The sequence below is a fragment of the Pelobates fuscus genome, chromosome 12, assembly GCF_036172605.1.
Source record: "Pelobates fuscus isolate aPelFus1 chromosome 12, aPelFus1.pri, whole genome shotgun sequence".
Lineage (NCBI taxonomy): Eukaryota > Metazoa > Chordata > Amphibia > Anura > Pelobatidae > Pelobates > Pelobates fuscus.
In genome coordinates, this window is record NC_086328.1 from 43664809 (window position 1) to 43685452 (window position 20644).

A 20644-nucleotide genomic window follows, 5' to 3' on the forward strand; every position below is an offset into this window, starting at 1 on the left:
CAATGTTCCTGAAAGGTAATCAGGATATTCTGTAAGCCTGTGCTGTTGATACAGTCACATAGATTTTTAGCAATTGACCAATGACAAATGTTTTGGATTGTTATGTGTCCGTGCAGAAGTCTACAAATGAATCATATTCAGTTTCTCATCATGTGATGGACAATTTCTATCTAGATAAAATAATTAATGCCTAACCTGTTGGTTACAGAACAACTGGGCTTTGTCAGCATCTTATGGAATAGGTGTGGATTACCTCTGTCTACACAAAGGTTTTTGCAAAGCAAAGCAACATAAACATTAATTAGATTTTTTTATGAAGTCGTTGTAATTGGAACTTTGTATACGTTTAAAAAAAAATTAGGTGATAATGTTTACTGCAAGATATTTACTGCAACACACGTACAATTTTCCATTTGCTTCTACTGGTCTAACAAGTAAAGCAGGGTTGCACAATAGGTACATCCCCAGATGTTGTAGAACTAAAACTCCCACAATGCTTTGCATTCCTTCGGAATACCTTTAAAATTGAAAAGTATCATGGAAGCTTTAGTTTTAAAACATCTGGGGACCTACCTACTGGGCACCCCTGATGCAGAGTTTACAAAAAGAGGTTGTATAATACTGGCATAAGTATCTACACTGAACAAAATTATATATGCAACAGGTTTTTGCCCCCCCTTTTTCATGAGCTGAACTCAAAGGTCTAAGACTTTTTCTATGTACACAAAAGGCCTATTTCTCTCAAATATTGTTCACAAATCTGTCTAAATCTGTCTAAATCTGTGTTAGTGAGCACTTCTCCTTTGCCGAGATATTCCATCCATCTCACAGGTGTGGCATATCAAGATGCTGATTAGACAGCATGATTATTGCACAGGTGTGCCTTAGGCTGGCCACAATAAAAGGCCACTTGCGGTACTTTGCACTTAGTGAATCACCACTGGACATCGCTGCTGGAGGCAACTTTTAGGTTCAACCCTTTGAGATAAGAATGCCTCCAGGGGCTTCCTGGCGCCTTAACAACTTCATTAAGATTATGTTGTTTTGGTGTCTGGAGTGTGCCATTAACAATTATATTTTCAATTAGTGTATCATCCCTCATCTTCTGTAGTTAAATGGACCATGGAAACAATCATGTCGAGACATACTTATCACTAAGATTGGAAATAGAAAATAGTTTGGTCTTCATACAAATATCTATTATTATTATTGGTATTTATATAGCGCCAACTAATTCCGCAGCGCTTTACAATAATATGGGGGGGGAGTTCGTGCCCCACCCCCACGCACATCCCTAAAATTGCCCCTCTACTGCAATGTGAAATGTTTGGACGTACAATTAAATATGCACAAGATAGCTACAGTTGGACAGAAAGAACGCTGATGAGCAGCTGCATCTCAAGTATTAGTTGAACAGATTGATTGCGCAGTGTGTTCCTTTTATGTAACAAAGACAAGGCATAATAAATGCTGGAGTTTTATTAAAAACAAATTCCCACAGTAAAAGCATTTACACTACTGCTGCATGATAGAAAAGAGCCTCTTATAAATTACTGGAAATGAAAAACATTGTTGCCTGGACATCAGGGATGAAATGCCCACAGTTTGTAATAAATTAACTCAGGACTTTGCTTCACCAGCCCAAACAAAGCGACCATTTGTCTGAATAAGCCATACTGAGCTGTGAGTTATATTTCCACAACTGCAACTGCATTCATTTGCAAATCATTTTGCACTTTTAATGCTCAAGTTTTAAATACCTTAAGAACTAATAAATAAAGTGGAAGCAGAATTAAAAAAAGAAAAGAAAAAATTGGCTGGAAGCCTAAATGCTGATTTCATCTTTATTCCGGGCAGTCTTACTTTTCCAAACTATTTTTCCGAGATCAGGTGCCTGAACTATGGTCTAGAGCAGACCATGGTTTGAAGCTTCTGTCAATCAAAAATACACTTAGAAATGAGTAAGAGGATAGCTGTAGTATTATCATATGACTAGCAGGGGAAGTCAACCTATGGCACTCCAGATGTGGACTATATCTCCCCATGATTCTTTGCCAGCATTATGGCTGCAGGAGCATTAACGGAGATGTAATTGACCAGGGGTAGTCAACCTTAAAATACCTACCACTTAGTTTTGTATCTTTGTTGATGGTTACATTTCCTTACCACCCACCGGTGCCACAGTAATTCGATTGTTTAGCGCAAGTGCACATTTTTGTTTTAGAAAGGAGTTTTTTTTTAAAAAAAAAATGTACTTAAATGTATATATTTTTTCTATTTTCTGTTCTATTTTTTTCTCTGTGTGTGTTTGACGGGTCCAGTGTGTGTGAGAGAGGTGCTGTGTGTGTGGGGGGGGCAGCGTGTGAGAGGGGGCAAAGTGTGAGGGGTTGGGTGCAGTGTATAAGGCAGCAGGTGTGTGAGGGAGCAGTGTGTGTATGTGCATGAGGGTGCAGTGTGGGACAGTGTGTGTGGGTGGGGCAGTGTGTGTGAGGGGGACAGTGTGTGTGAGGGGAACAGTGTGTGGGGCATTCTTTGTGCTTATGTGTAAGGTTGGTAGTGTGTGTGAGGGGTGCATAAGGACTATGTTATGTGTAGGTGGGCAAGATGTGCAAATCCAGCCTAATGTCTCCTCCTGCCTTCTTCTTACCTTTGTTAGGGAGGGGGCACATAACACTGCAAGCCCTGGTAGTCCAGTGGTGGCACTTTCAGGTCTGGCCGCAGGCTGGCTCTCCTGTCCCGCAAGCACAGCACTGTATTAGAGTGTTGCCATGGTAATGCGCAGCAACGCTCCGACCAGCCTGCTCGCGGGAGAAACACAGAGCCTACCAGGCTCTTCCCTCCCTCTGCTGGAATTAAGTGCCAGCGGTCCGGCGAGGGAGATGTTTGATCTCCTCACCGGCCCGAGAGGGCTCACAGCAAGGCTCTCCCCTGCCAGCCTGCCCTTCTCGGCCCACTGGACATTTACACATTGCCCATCACCGCCCACCTGAAAGCCTGAATCACCCACTAGTGGGCGGTAGGGACCATGTTGACGACCCCTGTGTTAGATCATATTAATGAAAACTAAAATAAAGCTGAATAATGAGTTGATTCAATCTATGTGGATGTCAAGTTAAGTGCTTCCAAGTGGAAACTGTACTTGGTTATATGTATGGAACGGCTTTAACCCCTTAAGGACCAAACTTCTGGAATAAAAGGGAATCATGACATGTCACACATGTCATGTGTCCTTAAGGGGTTAAAGCCGGGGATGCCAAATCTCAATATGGCAGACCTACAAATCTGACAATGCTTCACCAGCATTATGTTGTCAAAGCATCTGGCGGCTGTAGTTCCACAATATTTGGCTTCCCTGGTTTATATGGACACACTAGTCACTGGAACCATTATAGCTAATGTAGTGATTTTGTTGACTCTAGCCTGTTTCTGCAGGCTTTTCAATGCAAACACTGCCTTTTCAGAGAAAATGCAATGTTTACATTACTGCCTAGTAACACCTCTAGTGGCAGTCACTCAGATGGTCATTAGAGATGCTTCCTAGTCCAGTGCTGCAGTCTGCAGCACCTATATTCAGTGTCTCCGCCCTCTGCATGGAGATGCTGAACGTTCCCCATATACACACACACACACACACACACACACTCACTGACAGACACACACTCATTGATTTGACACACTGACAGACATACAGACACACACACACTTACTCTTGGCTTACACACTCACTGGCAGACACACACGCACTGGCAGACACACTTACTCTTACAGTCAGACACACACACAGACAGACAGAGTCACTGACAGCCACACACACAGACAAAGTCACTGATAGACACACACTGACAGATACACACTGTCACTGACAGACACACACTCTCACTGACACACACTCTCACTGACACACACTCTCACAGACACACACTCACTGACAGACACACATTGACAGACACACATTGACAGACACACTCCCACATTTACTCATTCTTGCAGACACACTCACAAATTAATTGTATTTTGTGTTGATTTATTTATTTTTTAGGCCATCAGGCCTCCCTACCTTTAGAAGTCTTCTTCCTGGGGTCCAGTTGCTTTGATGTTCTTCCTGCTCCTCTCTCCTCCTTTGTGCTGTTTAGTGATATGGGGCTGGAATGACGTCACATTCCGGTGCCTGGCATTATTACAGAGGGCTCACAAGGGACCGAGAGGAGCAGGAAGAACCTCACATCTGAGAGAGCTCTCTTGCCACCAGCTGCCTCCCTCTCCCCCATGGTACATTATGTATAGGCAGAGTAGGCACCTGCCCTGTGGGGTAAGCAGGTGCCTACTCTGCATTGCTGAATAGGTGCCCCTCTGGGGGCACCCTTGACCACCTCTTGGGCAACAGTCACAGAGATTGGCCCGCACGGTGCCCCACCTCACCACCTGGGGCCATTGGATGGGCTGACCCTGAGTCCACCACAACTGGAGTGAAAAGGTTGCCTATCCCTAGATAAGAGCACCAGTCATGGTTTCATCATAGTTCGAGGGGCTATCAATCTGTTGTCTGGATGCATCAAAAAATGGGCTCACTAGATGTTACAGGTGAAGAGTCCTGTCCTTGACAGTTGTGAATTCTTCACGACTGCTATGGATTCGCAATGCAAGACCTCTAGTAAGACCACTGTACCAAAGCCTGCTCCACATACCAAAAGGATGCTAGATTCCTAGAAATCGAGAGATCCAGTACCAACACAACACCCCCGCGTTTTCTTCTTATAATTCAGTTTCTAGGCAAAAACCAATATTCCTCTTGACCCTGAAGAACCTCGTCCAATACAAAGTGACGTGTGAAAAAAAAAAAGAGACCAGAGGAGAAGCCATGGCATATGTTCCTACTGAGGAGAAAAAGGGCATTTTATCACACTTTGCCCTGTTCGTTCTCTAAGGCCTCCAGCTCTCTGATTGGCCACTACCTTTTTACGTAATGTAAGAAGCCATCATGCCTGCCCATGCTTGGCCTCCATGAGGAAACCTCCATCTCCTGCTCTAGAGTCACCTGCATCTGCTCCTGAAGTTACTTCCAGTAATACCATCATTACTTCCTGCCAGCCCACAGAAGATCTACGTTCGGATTGTGCCCTTGCTTCTAATGGTACTATAGTCCATACATTGTTAGCGGCGAACTCCGCTCCTGCTGAATTACTTACCAACTGCACCCAGATCTTAGAAGACCTTGACTGTACCAGAAGCTGGTACTAAGGAGCCCCCTGCTGAAAAGGGACTCCACACTGGGGACTTTGACTACAAGGACTTTCTTGATTCTGATAGTGAAACCGATGATGAGGCGTGCTGCTATTATGACGAGTCCTGTTCATCCTGACTTGTCTGCAGCACTGGAGGCTGGACTTCTATTGCTGTGTCTATTGCTGTGCTTCACCTGACTCTGATCAGTCATCAGCAGGGTATATAAACACAGCCTCGTCTTGGGAAATGTATCAAGTCATGATCCTGTTGTGCTGTGTTCCAGTCTCTTGATCTTCTACTCGATATTGACCCCGGCTTCTGACTTTGTTAATCCTGACCTCTGGCATCCCTTGACTTCGGCTACATTTCAGTAATTCTGACCTCTGGCATCCTTTGACTTCGGCTATCCCTTGACTATCCTGCTGTTTATGTCCTTGTTGGTGCTGCATTGGAATCCTTTCCTGCACATCACCCCATGCAAAGATTTACAGTCCAGGTGGCTTCTTATCTGGTCACCTTGGACTGTGTATATCTGCAAGGGTGAGCATACATCTCTGCGCTAAAGACTCCCATCTCAGGTAAGACCCTGACACTAGGAAAGGTAAGCTGCAAGTAGGAAAATAAGGAAAGATTATATTTTATGTGTGTTAGTGTGTGTCTGTATGTGTGTAATAGTGTCTGTGAATATGTGTGCATATGTATTTGTGCTAGCATGTCCCTATGGATGTGTGTCTATATGTGTGTGTGCATATGTGATCACCAATTGAGAGAGACTCACAGCAAAACATGACTTGGCAGGACTGTGATAAGTACAATATGTTGATTTATTGTAGTTATTTCGCATTTTGTTTAATTTATTGTTTTAAATGTTTTAACTGTATTTTTAATGTTAATAAACATGATATAGCACTTTAATAGTCCAAATAATTTACAAGACTCCAGCTGCACACGTTTGCACCTCAGAGCCAAGAACCAAAGGGTTCTGAGTGAGGTGAGTGTTATTATGCTACCTTTTTATTTACATCATTGAGTTCCAAAATACTGCACTATTGTTGATAATTGGGTTAAGTGCTAGAAGTAACTCAATTACCTCCAGGGATAGAGAATATCCTCCATGTTATATGAACAGTAAAACCACATAAAAATATATATTTCAAAATGTGCCGAACAGAATCCCCACGTATCCCCAGATAGCTTAGATCTGAGCGCTCAATATAACCGAACAGCGCTCAGATCCCATACATGTAGTTCAATCACCATGGAGCTAAAGTCTTGTGCAGGGTGCTTTCGACGAAACGAATGAGCTCCATGGGATGGCTATCTGGGTAGTTTTGTTTTGCATTGTCAATTTACCGAACGGCACGGCGTTCATATGAACCTTGAACAGAACGATGAAGGGTCAGGGTTTTTATCAGTGTTCGTGGCAAGTAGTAGCCGAAATTAGTTCCAGGAGTTTGTCAATGAACACCGCTGGGTGCTCGACTTTCCAAGATGGCCGCCGCCACGTGTTCGTTCATACGAACGACGACCACCCAGCCGATCGTTCAGGAGTTGGAAGTGTCTGCGGTTAACCACAATGTTAATGAGGGCAGAAAGGTTAACGAGCAGCACACTTCTATGGGTGGCCTGCCATTCGGTAGTTCATTGGTATTTAGGTGAATGAAAGAACCATACTAACAAACGTCAAATACCGAACAAGCAGACGAAACAGTAATAATCCAAAGGCAGAGAGGTCTGCCAAATGTACATATAATATATACACTATGTATATATTTTGCCGTAAACTGATTAGCCTATTTTTGTACCCTTGGTACATCTGATTCATTTTACTGACTCTTTTTTCATTAATTAAATTTGGATGAACCGCCCTCTGGTCAAAAATTAGGAACTCCAAAATATTGTTTTTTATTTTTGTATGAAGTGGTTTAGCCAAAAATAATTTCCCACTATGCACAAGTCTATAAGAAATGCTAAAACTCTTTGGGAAACAAGATCAGTGACACATATTAAACTACAAATTCTCTTCCTATAATGCATGTGGAGATATAAGAAAATCTACATTAGGAAAACAAAACCATCAAATATACAGACAGGTCCGAACTTAAAATGTGTACTCTGGTTCTGTTAAATATAATCATCACACAAACAGAGAATGAAGCTTTTCAGTGTGGATAACACATCTGATTCATTAGTAATCCCCACTTCTGCCAACTAGTAATTTTTTTTAGCTGCCTGGCATATGTTTCTATGCCTGATCGTGGGCAAAGGGGAAAAGTTCAATTGACCAACGATGTAAATGTCATAACAAGTAGTAGAAATGATCAAGTAGCAAAACAAGTCTTAACATAATGCAACAGTACTGTCTAATATTTAACATATTTTTGAGTTTCAGGTGCAATGTCTACATCATAATGAGTCATCACTATGTGCAGAAGTTCTTTATCAACTGTCAACAGATGAGACTTAGCGACCCAATCAGCTGATCCCTCTCTTATAACCAGTCTTTCAGATCTGCATCACTGCTTTTTTGAGGAGTTTACCTTGTTATCCTGGAAGCTATGATTACAGTGTTTGTGGCTATAACCATTTTGTCTTCCAGAATTTTAACTTATCTTTGATACATACTGTAGCGGAGAGCCGATCTTCCACAGCTATTCTCCACTAGAGATCCCAGTGAGGCTCAGGAACAAGGTGATGATAAGTCCACAGGCAAGGTTTCTAGCAGGTAAAATAATACAGCAGTATCCCCATCGCAATCCCAATAACTGGACGACACACAGTTTCAGGAGCAGAACTGACAAGCTTTATTCCACAGTGCCTTATAAAGCCCTCTCCCATGCAAGGGAGGAGGTTCTATCAATCAATACATTGTCCAATCTGTGAACAGTAACCTCCCACACATCTCCTCCCCTCCTCTAGCATCATAATCCCCTTATACTGTACATGAATTAACACAGTTTCTGGATGTACCCCTAAACATAGGGGTACCCCTTTAAGAATGGTATCCCCTGGTAGCCCTGATATGGGTGAGCAACATACTCAAAAATCACCCAGATCGGACCAGGGGTTCGGGAGTTTTAACTAGGTGTAGTTTTAAACGACCGCTGGGACAAAGTGTCCGAAAACAGTTCCATGTATTTTGGCCCTGCGGTCGGTCACAAACAGGGGAATACAAACAGGCGAATTATTGATGTTATGTAGCCTGACGAGGATTCGGATGAATCCCCCAGTTCGTGGGGTTCTCTCTACCGAATGGCGGGCCGTTCGGTAGTTTCCCCACAAAGTATTGGGAGTCTGGAGGTCCCAGCGGTGTTTGCCTAGTCAAGTGTCCGATTTCAGTTCCAGACACTCGACGGCAAAACACCGCTGTTCGGCAGTTTAAGATGGCCGCCGCCACGTGTTCGCATCCCGAATGGCGGCCACCCAGAGAACAAAGACCACACTGCACGAATAGTTAATTACCCGTTTGCAACATTGTTGCAAACGGTAATTGAAGGCACACTTTACACAGGGTGGTCTGGTTGTTCGGTAGTTTCATTCCCTTGTTTTATTTGAATGATTCTACCGAACAACCAGAGGAATGCAGTAGTTTACACACATTAAACTGGCAATATAAACGAATACAATTATTCCCATGCAGGTTGTAGGACAGCCCAGTACCAATCCGCTACACTGCTCCCCCTTGCCCACAAGCCGGCATACACAGTCTGATCCAGCACGGATCGGCTTGGGGATGTCCGGGGGCTCACGGATCATTTTTCTGGGTCAGTTTGTCTTGACAACCCGTCAGCATTTCCATTCTGCTTACCCGGCCGGTACTGGATATTAAAGTCAAAAGGCGTTGTCCCCAGCCACCCGGTTCAGCCAGACTAACGGGTTGTGATCCGTGAGCAAGGAAAAGGGCTGTCCATACAGATAGGGCTGCAGTTTCTTTAGGGCCCACACCACAGCCAGGCATTCCTTTTCGATGGCGGCGTAGCTTACTTCTCGAGGTAACAGTTTGTGACTGATGTAAGCCACTGGATGTTCTCCGCCATCGGCCCCGACTTGACTCAGTACTGCCCCCAATCCAAACATAGAAGCGTCTGTGTGAACAAGAAATTGTTTAGTTGGATTGGGAGCTGCCAAGACAGGGGCATTTATCAGTGCATTTTTCAATTGTTGGAATGCCTGCTCACACTCCGGGGTCCAGTTTACTTGGCGGGGAAGGTTCTTACGGGTCAGGTCAGTGAGGGGTTTGGCCAGGGCGCTATAATTGGGAACAAACTTCCTGTAATACCCCGCTGTCCCTAGAAACGCTAAAACCTGGGTCTTAGTCCTAGGGGTGGGCCACTGGGCTACAGCCTCTACTTTGGCGGGTTCGGGTTTCTGTTTGCCGCACCCTACTCTATGCCCCAGGTACTGTACCTCAGCCATTCCGATACTACACTTGGCCGGCTTCAAGGTCAAACCTGCTTCCCTTATCCTATCTAGCACAGCTCCTATGTGAGCTAAATGTTCCTGCCACGTATTGCTAAAAATAGCAATATCGTCCAGGTAGGCACAGGTATAGTCCTGAAATCCATCCAGGAGCCGATCCACCATCCTTTGGAAGGTGGCTGGGGCGTTTTTCATCCCAAATGGCATGACCTTAAACTGGTACAAGCCAAATGGGGTGACAAAGGCCGACTTCGGGATGGCGTCTGGGGCCAGGGGGATTTGCCAATAACCTTTACACAAGTCAATAGTGGTGAGGTATTGGCCCCTGGCCATTCTGTCCAGTAACTCGTCTATCCGGGGCATCGGATAGGCGTCGGATACGGTCTTCTCGTTCAATCTCCTATAGTCCACGCAGAAGCGGGTCGTACCGTCTCGCTTTGGTACGAGGACTACAGGAGATGCCCAAGGACTGTCTGAGGGTTCAATCACCCCCAGTTGGAGCATCTCGTCGATCTCCTTACGCATGTTTGCCCGTACCGCTTCTGGGATGCGGTAGGGGGTCTGGCGCATGGGTAGTTGCCCTGGGGTCTCGACCCGGTGAGTTGCCAGAGGCGTGTATCCAGGTAAATTAGAGAACGTGTCGCGTTTCTCTTCTAATAGTTGCTGTACCTCGATCCGCTCCTGTGGGCACAGCCGATCTCCCAGCGCAACCTCCCCTAAATCCCCAGACAACTGCCCATCCCCCAGTAAATCGGGGAGGGGTAAGCTGTCAAACTCTTCCGTGTTGGGGGCACAGATGGTGGTTACCTCCTCGGTACGCTCTTGGTAGGGCTTCAGCATGTTCACATGGAGCATGCGTCGCCCCCCAGTCCCTGTGCAGGGGCCGATAATATAGGTGGTGTCACATCTTTGTTCCACCACCTTATATGGGCCCTGCCAGGCGGCCTGTAACTTATGTCGGACAGGTTTTAAAATTAGTACTTTCTGCCCGACCTGAAAGCTACGGTCCCTGGCTCCCCGATCATACCATGTGCACTGGCGGGTATGGGCCGCCTGAAGGTTTTCCCTTACCGTCTTGGTCAACGCTTCTAGGCGGTCTCGAAAGGCCAGCACATATGGTATGATGGGGGTGCCATCTGTGCTCCGGTCCCCCTCCCAATGTTCTCTAATAAGATCTAAGGGACCTCGGACCCTCCTCCCGAACAGTAATTCAAACGGGGAGAACCCCGTGGATTCCTGCGGCACCTCCCGATATGCGAATAGGAGGTGCGGCAGGAATCGTTCCCAGTCCTTGTGGGTCTCTGCGAAGGTTCGGAGCATCTGCTTCAAGGTACCATTGAATCGTTCGCAGAGCCCGTTCGTCTGGGGGTGGTAAGGGGCACTGATAATAGGCTTAATGCCACAGATCCTCCAGAGGTGTTGGGTGAATTCTGCGGTAAATTGGGTGCCCTGATCCGAGATAATCTCCCTGGGTAATCCCATCTGGGATAATATCCGCATGAGGGCATCCGCGACCGTTTCAGCGTGGATGTTGGTCAGAGCCACTGCTTCTGGATACCTGGTGGCATAATCTACTACCGTTAAAATATTCCTTTTTCCTGACGGGCTAGCTTTATTGAGGGGGCCTATCAGATCCACCGCTATTCGGCTAAAAGGTTCCTCAATTATGGGTAAGGGGTGAAGTTTAGCCTTCCTGCGGTCTCCCCGTTTTCCCACTCTCTGGCAGGTATCGCAAGTCATGCAATATCTGCGTACTTCCTGGCTAATCCCTGGCCAGAAGAAACTCTGGGTCAGCCTGTACCTGGTACGACTAACCCCTAGATGTCCGGATAGCGGAATATCATGCACTATCCGGAGTAATTCAGCCCGGTACCGCTGCGGTACCACTAATTGTCTCATCACTATCGGGTCTGACCCCGTAATCTGCTTACTTGTTTCCCTGTACAAAAGTTGTTTATCCCAGATAAATCTCTCTCCCTCCCCCCCGGGGGAGCCCGTGAAACCTTGTCCCTATACACCTGAAGCGTGGGGTCTGTTGCAACTTCAGCTACAAATTCATTAGGTGGGGCCCAGGGGACACATTCTAGAGGGGGGGTAGGATTGCTTACCTGGACCTCCGGCAGTGTGTTGTGGTCCTGGGTGCGGGCCTGTTGTCGAGTGACTACAGGGTTGACCTCCCCTGTGGTGGGCGACTGGGGCTCAAAAGCAGAAGTGAGCCTCCCCAGATCGTTCCCCAATAAAACCTCCGCCGGTAAATGCAGCATCAACCCCACCTCCACGTCCCCTGCCCCCGCTCCCCAATGTAAATGTACCCTTGCTGTAGGTAGCCGGTACACCGCTCCCCCGGCTACCCGGACGGCAACAGTTTTGTTCAGTTTTGCCTGATCTGAAATCAGGTGGCTCTGTACCAAAGTGATGGTGGCTCCCGAATCTCGTAACCCCCGGACTGCTGTACCATTCAGATATACGGTCTGTCGATGATGCTGTAGATTGTCCACATTGGCCTGGACAGGATCTGCCTCGTGCAGTATCTCCCATTGTTCCACAGTGGTAATGGGGACCGCGGAACCATACAGGGTGGCAATTAGGTCCTGGTAGTGGTGGGCTGCGGCTGCCCTGGGTGGGGGTGGGCCTGGACGAATCCAGGTGGACCGGTCCCGCAGCTGTGGGCATTCCCTTTTATAATGTCCCCACTTCTGGCAGTGATGAAAGGGGCCAGCGGTGGGTTGTCGGAACCGGGGCTGTGCAGCGGGTGGTGGGGGTGGTGGTAGTGGTCTCGGTGGAGCTGGGGTGTAGGTGGTTCCCCCGAATGTTTTAAAAGTTGCTTTTGGAGTTGCAGGTTTTTGTTGCCTGCGGGCAGCCAGGTAGTCATCTGCTTTTCTAGCAGCCTCGGTGAGGGAGGTAGGGTTTCTGTCCCTTACCCATTCCTGGACCTCACTGGTTACTCCCTCATAGAACTGCTCCATCAGCAACATCTGTATTACATCCTCCATAGAACGTACCCCGCTAGCTTGCACCCACCCGAGTGCTGCCCTCTGTAATCGGCATGCCCACTCTGCGTGCGAGTCTTTCTCTACTTTCTTTAAATCCCGTAATCTCCGCCGGTATGCTTCGGGTGTTATAGCATACCTGGCGAGTATAATTTCTTTTACTTTACTGTAATTCCGTATTTCGTCATTAGGTACAGTCCGATATGCTTCTGCTGCCCTCCTGGTTAACCTTCCGGCCAAAATAGGTACCCAGTCCTCTGCGTTAATTTTATGCAGTGCACACAGTCTCTCAAAATCTTGCAGGAAAGCGTCTATATCTTCCTCTGCCTCCACATAGGTTTTAAAAGCCTGGTACGGTATTTTAGGCTTACCTTCCTGTGGCACACTACTTGCAGAGCTTTGTTCTGGAACTGTTGTCGCTTGTGTCCTTATAACAAATTCTTGTACCTCGGTCACCGTCCTGGAAATTATTTCCGCTGAGGGTTTTTCCCCATACAGGGATAGCCTGAATTGAACCTGCCTCTGGAATTCCGATTCTTGTGGTGTTCCTCCCGGCTCCCTCTGTGCAGGAACTGAATCGCCCTCCATTCTGTACTCTGCCATGAGTTCTGTAACAAGCACTGCTTTCTTCTTATTGCTGGCTTGTATACCCCTTGCCTCTAGGAGGTCCTTTAGCGTGGAGCGTTTTAGCGCAGAAAAATCAATCTCCATCCGTACTCCATTTACGCTTGTTCCTCTGTGAGTCTGGATCCCACCGCTGCCAACCAATGTAGCGGAGAGCCGATCTTCCACAGCTATTCTCCACTAGAGATCCCAGTGAGGCTCAGGAACAAGGTGATGATAAGTCCACAGGCAAGGTTTCTAGCAGGTAAAATAATACAGCAGTATCCCCATCGCAATCCCAATAACTGGACGACACACAGTTTCAGGAGCAGAACCGACAAGCTTTATTCCACAGTGCCTTATAAAGCCCTCCCCCATGCAAGGGAGGAGGTTCTATCAATCAATACATTGTCCAATCTGTGAACAGTAACCTCCCACACATCTCCTCCCCTCCTCTAGCATCATAATCCCCTTATACTGTACATGAATTCCCACAGTTTCTGGATGTACCCCTAAACATAGGGGTACCCCTTTAAGAATGGTATCCCCTGGTAGCCCTGATATGGGTGAGCAACATACTCAAAAATCACCCAGATCGGACCAGGGGTTCGGGAGTTATAACTAGGTGTAGTTTTAAACGACCGCTGGGACAAAGTGTCCGAAAACAGTTCCATGTATTTTGGCCCTGCGGTCGGTCACAAACAGGGGAATACAAACAGGCGAATTATTGATGTTATGTAGCCTGACGAGGATTCGGATGAATCCCCCAGTTCGTGGGGTTCTCTCTACCGAATGGCGGGCCGTTCGGTAGTTTCCCCACAAAGTATTGGGAGTCTGGAGGTCCCAGCGGTGTTTGCCTAGTCAAGTGTCCGATTTCAGTTCCAGACACTCGACGGCAAAACACCGCTGTTCGGCAGTTTAAGATGGCCGCCGCCACGTGTTCGCATCCCGAATGGCGGCCACCCAGAGAACAAAGACCACACTGCACGAATAGTTAATTACCCGTTTGCAACATTGTTGCAAACGGTAATTGAAGGCACACTTTACACAGGGTGGTCTGGTTGTTCGGTAGTTTCATTCCCTTGTTTCATTTGAATGATTCTACCGAACAACCAGAGGAATGCAGTAGTTTACACACATTAAACTGGCAATATAAACGAATACAATTATTCCCATGCAGGTTGTAGGACAGCCCAGGACCAATCCGCTACACATACACTGAATGAAGTACCTTCTCAATTTCTAACATATGCTTTCAATATCTAACTACACATAGTTCTATGATTTTGGCACTGTGCCAAACTTCCTGGGCTTTGGCACATCATTCTAAAGTTTTCCTGGTAATAGGTGACTTGCTGGATCATCAAGAGATACAAAAGCCTAATTTCTGCTAATAATTGGAAGCATAGTGGAAAACCTGATCATACCAGGTATGTTGTTTTATTATTGTGAACGTCTATACTATGTAATATCTTTTGCCATCTAGAAACACAACTTTTTGAAACCAAAGCATGGGTTATGATCCAAAAGAGCTAGTGACCAGAAACCAGCCATGGATGACTGGGAGTTTTATAGTGTATGGTCTTACAACAATATATATATATATATATATATATATATATTGTTGTAAGACCATACACTATAAAACTCCCAGTCATCCATATATATATATATATACACACACACACACACACACAAACACACACAGACACAGGTCTGGAAATATTTGGACACTGGACACTTTCATAATTTTCTCTCTACGCCACCCCAATGGATTTAAGATTAAACAACTGAGATGCAATTAAGGTGCAGACTTTCAGCTTAAGTCAAGGGGTAAAAAATATTGTATTTAATACTTACCGTATATACTCGAGTATAAGCCGACCCGAATATAAGCCGAGGCCCCTAATTTTATCCAAAAAAACTGGGAAAACTTATTGACTCGAGTATAAGACTAGGGTGGGAAATGCAGCAGCTACTGGTAAATTTCTAAATAAAATTAGATCCTAAAAAAAATACATTAATTGAATATTTATTTACAGTGTGTGTATAATGAATGCAGTGTGTGCGTATGTGTGTGTGTATGAGTGCAGCGTGTGTGTATGAGTGCAGCGTGTGTGTATGAGTGCAGCGTGTGTGTATGAGTGCAGCGTGTGTGTGCATGAATGCAGTGTGTGTGTGTATGAATGCAGTGTGTGCAGGGCCGGTGCAAGGATATTTGCCGCCGTAGGCAAAAAAATTTTTGCCGCCCCCTCTCCCCCCATATGTCCTGACTTCCCCTCCTCCTCCCTCAGTGGTCCTTACCTCCCCACCCCCGTGTTCCTTCACCCCCCCCCAGTGGTCCTGACTCACCCCTCCCCTAGTGGTCCTTACCCTCCCCTCCCCTAGTGGTCCTTACTTCCCCCTCCCCTCCCATAGTGGTCCTTATCCCACCCCCTCCCTCTCATAGTGGTCCTTATCCCCCTTCTCCCTCCCATAATGTTCCTTATCCCCCCCCATCCCTCCCATAGTGGTCCATATACCCCCCCTCCCTCCCATAGTGGTCCTTATACCCCCCTCCCTCCCATAGTGGTCCTTATACCCCCCTCCCTCCCATAGTGGTCCTTATCCCACCCCCGCCCATAGTGGTCCTTATACCCCCCCTCCCTCCCATAGTGGTCCTTATACCCCCCTCCCTCCAATAGTGGTCCTTATCCCCCCCCTCCCTCCCATAGTGGTCCTTATACCCCCCCTCCCTCCCATAGTGGTCCTTATACCCCCCCTCCCTCCCATAGTGGTCCTTATCCCCCTTTTTTTTGTTATTAATTTTTTTATTATTATTATTATTTTTTATTTTATTTATATATTTATTTTTTTTCGTCCCCCCTCCCTGCTTGATATATGGCAGGGAGGGGGGCTCCTTCCCTGGTGGTCCAGTGGCAGTTCAGTGGGGGGGAGAGGGGGGCTGGCAGAGCTGTAACTTACCTGTTCTGCAGCTCCTGTCAGCTCTCTCCCCCTCTGCGCCGTCCGTGCAGCTCCTTCTATCAGCTCACACTGTAAGTCTCGCGAGAGCCGCGGCTCTCGCGAGACTTACACTGGGAGCTGACCGAGGTGCTGAACGGACGGCGCAGAGGAGGAGAGAGCTGACAGGAGCTGCAGAACAGGTAAGTTACAGCTCTGCCAGCCCCCCTCTCCCCCGGTCTGTATTATGGCAATGCAAATTGCCATAATACAGACAGTGACTCGAGTATAAGCCGAGTTGGGGTTTTTCAGCCCAAAAAATGGGCTGAAAAACTCGGCTTATACTCGAGTATATACGGTAGGTATCGATGGCAATCATTTTCATACAAAGTCCCCTTATTTTAGGGGCTTAAATATAATTGGACACATTAACACAAACATAAACAAAATGTTAATTTCTAATCCTGTGTTGAGAATTCTTTGCATGCAATGACTGCTTAAACTCTGGAATGCATGGACATCACCAAATGCTGGGTTTCCTCCTTTGTGATGCTTTACCAAATCTTTACAGCAGCTGTCTATAGATGTTTTTTTTGTTCATTGGTCTTTATGTTTAGTCTTCAGCAAATTAAATGCATGATTGATCAGGTTGAGATCCGGTGATTGACTTGGCCAATGCAGAATATTCCACTTATTTGCCTTAAAAAAACTCATGGGTTGCTTTCGCAGTATGTTTTGGGTCATTGTCCATCTGTAAAGTAAAGCTCCAATCCAATCAACTTCACTGAATCTAGCGGAATCTGAGCAGACACTATGTCCCTATGCTATCACTTCAGAATTCATCCAGGTGCTAATGTCATCTGTCAAATCATCAATAAACACAGTGACCCTGTGCTATTGGAAGCCATGCATGCCCATGTCATCACACCGACTCTACCCTCTTTTACAGATGATGTGGTATGCTTCGGATTATGAGCTGTTCCAAGTATTCTTCATAATTTTCTTCCCATCATTTTGGTACAGGTTGATCTTATTTTTAACTGTTCAAAGAATGCTGTTCTAGAACTCTAGATGTGTTTTGGCAAAGTCTAATCTGGCCTTTCTATTCTTGAGGGTTATGAATGGTTTGCACCTTGTGGTAAACCCTCTATATTTGCTCTTGTGAAGTCTTCTCTTTATGGTAGACTTCGATAATCTTAGACTTAGATGTGTTCTTCACTTGGTTGGATGTTGTGAAATGTTTTTACTTTACCATGGAAAGGATCCTACAATCATCCACCACTTTTATTTTCCATGGACGTCCGGGCCTTTTTATGTTGCAGATTTGGGATAGTGCGCGAGTATTTTTGGGGTATTTTGTTCTATGTATATTGCAGCCACAGCTACCACTCATGAGTACTGGGAGGTTCAGAACAGAGCTACATTTTGTGTATTTAGGTTTCCAGTCATGTTGAGTATATACACTACTCATTATTAGTTGTACAATTATGTCTATAAAATCCAAGTTTGTACTTCAGTGATGCACTTTCAATAAGCTTTTCTTAACTGTTCAAATGAAGATAATACTTTTTATAGTTAGTCCTTTTCAATTGTCAATAATTATTATTAGAATCCCAATAAATTATGCTGCACTTAAAGCACAGTGTGTAAGTATGACAAAACTTTGAAACAAGTGACAAAATCATAGTAAGTCAACACATTGGATTTTAAGAGACTTCAAGCCTATAGTCTTAACATTATTATTTTCAAACTTTATTGGCATGTCTTTTTGTACAGTGCTGAGGAATTCATTTAACATTTTCTAAATAAAAATTACAGCCAAGTAGGAATTATTAATTTATCAAGTGCTACAATTGTGTGTGGCAAGAGCACATTTTTAGCACATTTTTTTTTTTTAAATTAACTAAGCCTGTAAATTTCAAACATTTTATGGGCATAAATCAGGACTCACGTTTTCCACTCACCAATTAAATAATACGTTTTAGAGTACACCCCTCACATTTTTGTAAATATTTTATCTTTTCATGTGACACTGAAGAAATGACACTCTGCTACAATGTAAAGATGTCAGTGTACAGCCTGTATAACAGTGTAAATTTGCTGTCCCCTCAAAATAACTCAACCCACAGCCATTAATGTGTAAACCGTTGGCAATTGGGCCCAATTAGCTATTTTCCCTCCCCGGTGTCATGTGACTCGTTAGTGTGAATAGGGAGCAGGTGTGTTAAATTTGGTGTTATCGCTCTCACAGTCTCTCATACTGGTCACTGGTAGTTCAACATGGCACCTCATGGCAAAGAACTATCTGAGGATCTAAAAAAAAATATTGTTGCTCTACTTAAAGATGGCCTAGGATATAAGAAGATTGCCAAGACCCTAAAAAAACATACAGCGATTTCACAGGACAGGTTCCACTCAGAACAGGCCTCGCCATGGTCAACCAAAGAAGTTAAGTGCACGTGCCCAGCATCATATCCAGAGGTTGTCTTTGGGAAATAGACATATGAGTGCTGCCAGCCTTGCTGCAGAGGGTGAAGGGGTGGGGGGTCAACCTGTCAGTGTTTAGGCCATACACCACACACTGCATCAAATTGGTCTGCATGGCTGTCGTCCCAGAAGGAAGCTTCTTCTAAAGATGATACACAAGAAAGCCTGCAAACCGTTTGCTGAAGACAAGCACACTAAGGGCATGGATTACTGGAACCATGTCCTGTGGTCCGATGAGATCAAGATCAACTTATTTGGTTCAGATGGTGTCAAGCGTGTGTGGCGGCAACCATGTGAGGAGTACAAAGACATGTGTGTCTTGCCTACAGTCAAGCATGGTGGTGGGAGTGTCATGTACAGCTAGCCCATGTAAAATTCTACACCTTTGTGCAACGGAATAAATACACACGGACTAAGGTGAAAATCGTTTATAGAACTGGTTAATATATAACTATATCCAGTGCATTACCTGTGTGTAATGCAGTAAATATGAACATAAAGGACTAGGATTCATTTTTATTGCCATTAAAATGTCACTAGTAACAATAATCACGGAGATAGGGATAGTTTTTAGACTGACAAACACTTGCTCCTATGGATCAGAGCATGAAACTCCCACCACAACAGCAGTATGTTACACTATGACATTGGTATGAATTGATATGAGAATCAGAGAGTATAATTCCAGGCTCTTTGACTAACTGGGCTTGAAGCAGAGCTACACACTCCACATTATTTTATTGGTTTGAGAGAAGATGGTAGCATGGCACCTTGTATCCTCTTCTTTAAGTTAATGTTACCCTAAATGCCTCTCCTCCTTTATATATACGCATGTAATGTGTGTAAGTGATAGGATGGGTGAATAATGGGACTAGTTTGAGATATTTGATTGTAGTGTGTAAGAGGAGTCGGGGCTGTAGTGTGTGTAGAGGGGAAAAATTGGACTGTAGTTTATGTGTGTGGGGGATACGGGATGTAGTTCATGCATGCCGCGGGGGGAGAAAGGGATAGGGGATGTACTCGCCATTTGGGGGAGTTAGGGACTGTTGTGTGTGTGTTGAGTGGGAGATAGGGGGTCTTGTAGTGGCTGTTTGTGTAAAAGGGAGAAAGGGGGTATAGTGTGTGTTTGGGAAGTGATAGGAATTTTGTGCGGGAAGAAGGTAAACAAAGCAAATATTCAACTAAAAAGTGATGCTTATTCTTGCTTATCTCGAGCCTTTGAGGGGGAATACTAATCCCTGGTAGTCCAGTGAGTGCCTTGTCTGGTTTGTACCTTTGGTGTGTCTGGAGAGTATTTGTATTGCTCCCTCCAGCAAACTGTTGCATGAAAACACTCAAACAAAACATGCTCTACACACTCCAGAGGTGCATACCGGAAACTCCATGCCCCCTCCACCCCATGGCATGACAATACGCTGGCTGGCGATGGAGATCTTAAACCATCCTAACATTTCCTAATTTCAATACTTTCTATTATTAAGATCACTTTTATAATTGCACTTTGTTTGAAGACAGTAGGAATTCAATTTGTTCTTATATCATGTCTAGACAGATTCTACGTGCTATTTCCATCTAGAATTGTCTAAATACTGTTTGTTTTTTGCTTTTGTATTTAACTTCATGTGTCTCTAGTAAAAGATGCGTTAATATTTTTAAAGAAAGTCATTTTTAACAACATTAACTGCTTTTTTGTACCGTACTGGTTCAAGGAAACTTTCCTTTTTTATTTTCATTTGGATAAAAAGATAAATTATTCTATGATTTATATAACACTGCGGAGTATGTTAAATATTTCTAGATAAAGGAATGATTTTAAAATATAGTACAAAATATTTGCCCGTAATGTCATATGTTACAAATAGCTCTTGGTTTCTAGATTACAAAACAAACTTTATATTTAAATGTATCACAACTATATTTCATTCTTTGACATGATTTCCAATTTAGTACGATATGCAAATGTCTTCTTATTGCGCAAAGGA